At 47.4% G+C, this 6,630-nt stretch overlaps 1 protein-coding gene across 2 annotated transcripts in view; it reads right to left on the reverse strand.

Annotated features, from left to right (window-relative positions):
• Positions 1–6,630, reverse strand: part of SYN3 (synapsin III) — a 406,875-nt gene that overhangs the window by 388,026 nt on the left and 12,219 nt on the right. The window lies entirely within an intron of this gene.

Consider the following 6,630-nt stretch of genomic DNA (forward strand, 5'->3'; position numbering starts at 1 on the left):
GGAAAGAGTACAGGATGGGAGGACTGGACACTCAGGTTCCGGTTCTGCCAAGCTGCTTTACCTCCCCGTGTCTCCATTTTACCCTCTGTAAAAGGGAGATAGTTACATGTGCACGATATATTTCTAAACATTATTTTAAGGATAAAAAGAAATAAAGAATCCTACGTAAATAAATAATGCAGAATTCTTTTGAGTTATACCCTATGTGATCCATAAAGGACGTATTAAATTGCTCTATCCAACTACTCATTTCTTTATTTGTCCATCTAGAAAACAAGGGAGCCCGGATTCAAACCCATTGTGCTCCTACATTGTGCTTCCTAGCGCAAGTGCTAACAAGGAGACACCTCATCTGAAGCAGACCTCATCTGTCCCTTGGTCCATCCATCCATCCATCCAACCACCCTTCCATCACCTTTCCTCTACACCCCTGCTTCTGTCTTCCCATTATCAATAAATGGCATTCCATCTACCCATCACTCAAGGCAAAAACCTAGACTTCATTCTTGTTTCCTCTTTCTCTCTCCCTAGCCCCATGGATTCTACATTCTAATTATTTCTCAAATCCATCCACTTGCCCATTTTTCTCTGTAAGCACCCTAATCTTGACCTTAGTCATCTCTTTTCTCATATAAATTCTCTTTTCATACTCTACTTTTCTTTCATAGCACTTATTATAATTGAAATTACTTGCAATTAGTAACTGGGTTTCATGCCTGTGTCCAACCAAACTATAACACAATTCCTCCAGGCCAGGAACAATCTACCTTACTCATCATTCTATTCCCAACACCTACCAGAATGCTTGACACACAGTAGGAGCTCAATTAATATTTGTTGAAAGAATAAATGATTGAAGAGACAGATGGGGGAAAAATTGTTGAATACCTACTCTGTGCCAAAAACTGTGCTATACTCCTAGTCTTTCTCATTTAACACAGCTACCACCATGAGGTGGGTATTATTATTTCCATTCTATAAATAAGGAAACTGAAACCCAGAGAGACGAAATACTTTGCCTAAGCAGCTTTAATCCTGGACTTCCATTGCCACATCAATGTTTTTATCTCAGCTCTGAAAAACAGCAGCAAATGTTGGGGTGCTCCTGGGTTTAGATGCCCTCCCACAAAGCAAAAGTAATACAAGTTTCCATCTGCTCTTTTTGGTTGTTGGTATTGATGAAACTAATAGTTCTCAGCGATTTGCTATAATCTGAGCACCGTGTTAAGCATTTCCATAGACTTTCTCTGGGGCACAGACAGCTCTTTGCTCCCAATCCCAATTCTCCTCTTTGCCTACAGTGAGAGTGTTTATAGACTGGCACCAAGAAATGTATATCCCAACTCTCCATTTAGCTAGGTATGACCACATGATTGAGTTCTAATCAGTAATGTTACATCCAAGAATCTTCTGCTTAGTTTCTTCTTCTATTCTTTTCCATCGGTGGAACATCGATGTTGCCACCTCTTTTTTCAACCTTCCAGATTGAACCTTTGCTACAAATTCTCTGACCAAGCTGCAGTCTCTCTGCTTCTGAAGTCTATCCACACTTATCAGATGCCAGTGGAGTTCATCTCAACCGCCTGAATCACTGACTGATGGCTGTAATATTAATGCCACTTTTTCTTATAATGTTGACTGGCTTAGATGTCAAGTAGGTAGAACTTTATGGAAACAGGAGTTCTTAGTGTGACTTGAAAGCAAGATTTGTGTTTTTCTCCCAGGATGGTCTTCAACAAAATGTGTGTGCAGCCAGCCTCATGCAAAGAGAACCTTTTCAGTGTAGTTTGTGAATTTTATGAATCCTTAAAGGTAGTGCTGACAAACCCCAGACCCTGGGATAAGACCCCCCTCTAATATTTTTAGGGCCTGGGACAAAAGAACAAATGGAAGCCTATGTAACATATGCCTGATATTTAAAATTGATAAAGCTAGCAAACATTTAAATAAAACATGCCTATCTTCCTTCCTTGACCAACACAACTTCATAATGACCTGGAAGGGTCAGAATTTAAACTTCTCAGAATTCTTGGAGATCCACCCAGAGCATGGTGGCATGGGGGTTGCCAGCTCTTAATTTCTATAGTCCTTCCTAATTCTCCTCCCACCCTCCTCTCCTGCATCACTGGGGCTTCTTGTGCATGCTTGTGGATGACCCACCCCACATGGCCCAGCTTCATCTCCTCATCCACACCCCCAGCAACAGTGCCTTGGCTATGTCTGGGGAGGATGGATCAGGGAATTGGCCTACACAGTCCCTGGAATTGGGCCTGGGTCCCTATGCGCAGGGATTTCTACAGGTCTGGGTACCCACTGCAAAATCAAAGGGTGCAGTTTGCAGGGTCCTCCTTTGCTGTCAGGAGTATAGCTAGTAAGGGCCAGAGTATGACTTAGGGCAGGGGTCCCTGTCACTTGGGTTTACAGGAAGTACTGGATGATCCTGGGACCTCAGGATGGTAACTAATGAATGAAATCACTGGTACACTGGGAAAAGCATGGATCTGGAATCACAGAGGCTTGGGCAAAATCTTAGCTCTACAACTCATGCATGTTCCAAGACAAGGAACTTAACCCCTCCAGGTCATAGTTTTGCCATCTGTTAAGTGCTGATAACATCTGCCAGCCAAGGTGTGGTGAGAAATTCACTTGATCCTGTACGTGAAGGGCAGTAAGTAGAGTGTGTGGGCTCAGAGGCAGACCACCTGGATGCAATCCCAGTGCCACCACTCACTCACTGTGTAACCTTGGGTAACTCATTCAACCTCCGTGTGCCTCAGTTTCCACATCTGGGAAGCAGGGATAATCATAGTAACTATCCCACAGGGGTGCTGTGAGGATTAAATGAAACACGACGTACAAAGCACTTAGAATGGTTCCTGGCACAGAGTAAGCTCCAAAGTATACAGCCCAGGGTCTGAAACAGAATCAACAATGACGGCAAAGAAACCACCAACTGTGTACGCCGTGGCTACAGGTGCCGTATGTGGGGACCCACAAACAAACATAATCTTACCCTCATGGGGGTTACAGAGCAGAATTACAGTTCATCGCACTTTGATCTGCCCCGTTAGCGCAATAAGAGATTGGTGATGGTGCTGATGATAAGTAGGCAGCACTGGTAAAGAAGGCCTGCAAGTCCTTCACATCCCTCCTCCTATTGTATTGACCCCAGTGTCCACCCTGAGGAGCAGCAGGGCCAGGACCAGTCCCCACAGGTTCAAAGTCACATAGAGCCTCTAAGCAGCAATGGTGAGTTAGATCTTGTGCTTAAAGATTTTCAGGATTCAGCTAGACCCTCTGGGACCTTCATGATCTGGACCCTGTTAACCTATGGCCCATTTCTTCTCTGGTTTTCTGCCCACCTACTGCACACACTCAACTTCCTGTGATTCCTATGCCTTTATGACTCTGAGCCTTTGTGTTTGCTGTTCTCTCCTTCTCTGCTTGGTTACCTCTTTCTCATGTTCAAGATCCCTGACTACTGTTTCCTTGAAAGCACCCCCCCTAACGAGGCTAGGTTAGGTGTCCCTCCTCTGGGTTCCCACGGGGCGCTGTACTTAACAACCATATAACACGTATCACTGTGTGTTGGAATGACATGTCCCCTGCCCCCAAACACCTAGTCTGTGAGCTCCTGGAAACCTGAAACCGTGTCTTAATGCTCACTGAATCTCCCAAAAGCAGCACAACGTGCCAGGGCACAGGCACATGTTTAAGGAATGTTTTCTGACTGGGTAAATGAATAATGTTTCCAGGGATAGGCCATGGGACATCCAGTGCTCCAGCTGCTCTACTGCCATCTACTGGTGCAATGCTGTAACACACTTACAAATCCATACCCATTACCATGTGGGGTCACCATTCAGTGTCCAACACACACAACCTAGCAGCCCTCGACGGGATTCTAACTCTGATTCTAACTCAGAACTCAGAGCACTACACCAACACCACCCAAGCATCTCTGGCCTCCACGGGCCTCACCTTCTCAGGAGAAACACTTGTTTTGCCCATCTCTGGAATGTTTACTACAGGGCCTGCCAGACGGACTCAAGCTGAAGCTGAGGGTCAGGCAGTCCATCCCCCTGCTTGGCCGAGAGTCAGAAGTCTGTCTCCTGACAGCCCACACAGACTGCTGCCTCCTTGCCTGGGGCTCATTCAGGCTTGAGCAGCTTATGAACAGTTCTGTCTGGCAGAGGAAAGGGTAGGGATGGTCTGGAATTCTAGATGCCCTGGGGGCTGTGGCTGCTGCCTGTGTAATTGCCTGGCTGTTTGACCTCAGGCAAAATGGATGACCCCACTGTGCCTGAGGTCTCAGTCTTCCTAATGCAGACCTCTTCCTAATGCCCTAATATGTTTATCCTCATAATGAGATTCCTGAATCCACAGGCCAATCAGTCAAGTCCTTGGCCCTGGGAAGGGGTTGGGGGAAGCTCTTGACTCTACAAAGCTTCCATCTCTGTGGGTGGTCTCAGATTTTACTGCCACATCAGAGGCACCAGGAAGGAGAATATTATAAAACCAGTGCTGCCTTGGGTGGGAAATCCCTAGTTTGGGGAGGCGGGATGTGGGGAGTGAGCAAGATTTATGGGGAGCGATACCGAGTTCTTTCATGGCTGCAGCAGGGGCAGGAGAATTAGCACAAACAGGATGTCCAAGCAGCACCCTTCTAATAAATCCCATCTGGGATGTACAGTCAATGAGGCTAGGCCTTGGCAGTGCCCTTCCTGGGGAGGAGAGGGTCTGGAATGTTCTGTCTCAGAGTAGCTGGAGGAGGATGAAAGCAGGGATCTGGCCCTAGAAGCAGATTTTCTTATTTCTGATGTAACATGCCCATTGCTCATTTGTGGCCTGGACAGAAGCTGGGGGAGATGGATGACAGACCACACAGAAGAACCCTGAAGGTGGACACACACTCAGGGTTTTCTCAGTTAGCAAGATGAGGAGGGTCACATGACAGGCTGGATGGATGAAGGTGTGACAAAAGCAGGGCCTTTGAACACAGAGTTCCAACTCAGAGATCCAATTCTAGCTCTATTATCTACTCCTAAGAATAGCTAACCCTCCTGGTCCCCTCCCACTGCCAGAGGGGACCCTCCAATGATGGAGCAGCCTCATCGTACCTCTTTGCAACTGGGGGGGGGCTCCAGTGAGTTAGGACAGGGAGGGACCCTCTGAGAGTGACAAGGCCCCTTGCACCTGTACAGGGATCTGTGAAGGTGAGGAAGTGAGACCTACTAGGGCCCAGAGCCACACGATATGATGAATGTCCCCTCGTAGGCTTCCGACAGCAATAGGGAAGGAGATTTGTGTGGGCAGCTCTGATCACAATTCATATCATTTATTCACTCCCTCATTTAACCACTACTTACTGAGCTTCGTAAGGACTGGGCACCCTACTAGGCATGAGGGGAAAGGCTGATACAGTCCCTGCTCTTGTGGAGCTAACATGCTCTTGGAAAAGTCAGGAAATCAACCAGGTGAAAAGGAAATGATGAATACAATGAACAAGGTGGTACAGGGTAGCATGTGGGGAGCAGGGAGGTCTGACCTGGGGTAGCGAGGGAAGGCTTCTTTGGAAGACATTTAACACACTTGTACTAACCATCTACTGTGTGCTTGACCCTGCAGACTTTAAGGAAACAGGGATGCAGATAACATCCTCATCCCTGAGTTCTTGGCCTCAGGGGGTTTACTACCTAACAGGAGGGAGAGACCCATAAAGGACAATGACCACACAGGGCATTAGCCCACAGAAAGGGACCCAGCCCAGTCTGAGAGCCAGAGGCTACTTCCCTGGTGAAGTGGCCCAGTTCGTCCATCCATCCATCCATCCATCCACCCACCCATCCATCCATCCATCCATCCATCCACCCATCCATCCACCCATCCATCCAGCCATCCATCCATCCACCCACCCACCCATCCATATCCACCCATCCATCCACCCACCCATCCACCCATCCATCCATCCATCCATCCATCCAATGTTTGGTACTTATCCTTTGCCAGGACGAAGGGCTGCAAAGATGAATCTGAGAACGTCTGATGTGTGTGTATGTGTGTGAAAGGCACATACAAGGACAAATGAGTTGGGCAGGCACTGGTGGCGCTCAGAGGGCTGATGAAGTTTCCTGGGGCATGTCTCCCAATAAGCAGGAAAAATGAGCGACAGGCATGGAGCAGAAAACCTAGATTTGAATTTGCAGCTCTGGCATCTGCAAATTTTGAACAAGCCTCTGCTTCCTTATCTATAGGGTGGGGATGGGAAGATCCACCCATAGGATCATGAGGATAAAATGAGGATGCAGATTTGAAGGCCTCTGGGAACCTGCCAAAAAAAACGTGCCAGCAAGTGGGCTGCTCACTGGTGGGCTGCTGGGGTGGACTTCACCCTCCAGGTAAAGAGGTGGGCAGGCACTGCTAGCGTTAGCAGAGGACAGACCCAGGTCCTCTCCAGCTCTGCTATTTGCTATTTATTTCCTAGTGCTGCCTCAGACAAACATCAACCTTCCTGAGCCCCAGTCTCATTTGAAAAAGTAAGCACATCACTATGTATCACTATGTCTGCTGTAAGGCCCCATGAATGATATCCCTGACACCTGGCAAGTGTTTACTGTTCATCTCTTTCCC

Source organism: Lipotes vexillifer, unplaced genomic scaffold, assembly GCF_000442215.2.
Source record: "Lipotes vexillifer unplaced genomic scaffold, Lipotes_vexillifer_v1.1 scaffold374, whole genome shotgun sequence".
Taxonomy (NCBI): Eukaryota; Metazoa; Chordata; class Mammalia; order Artiodactyla; family Lipotidae; genus Lipotes; species Lipotes vexillifer.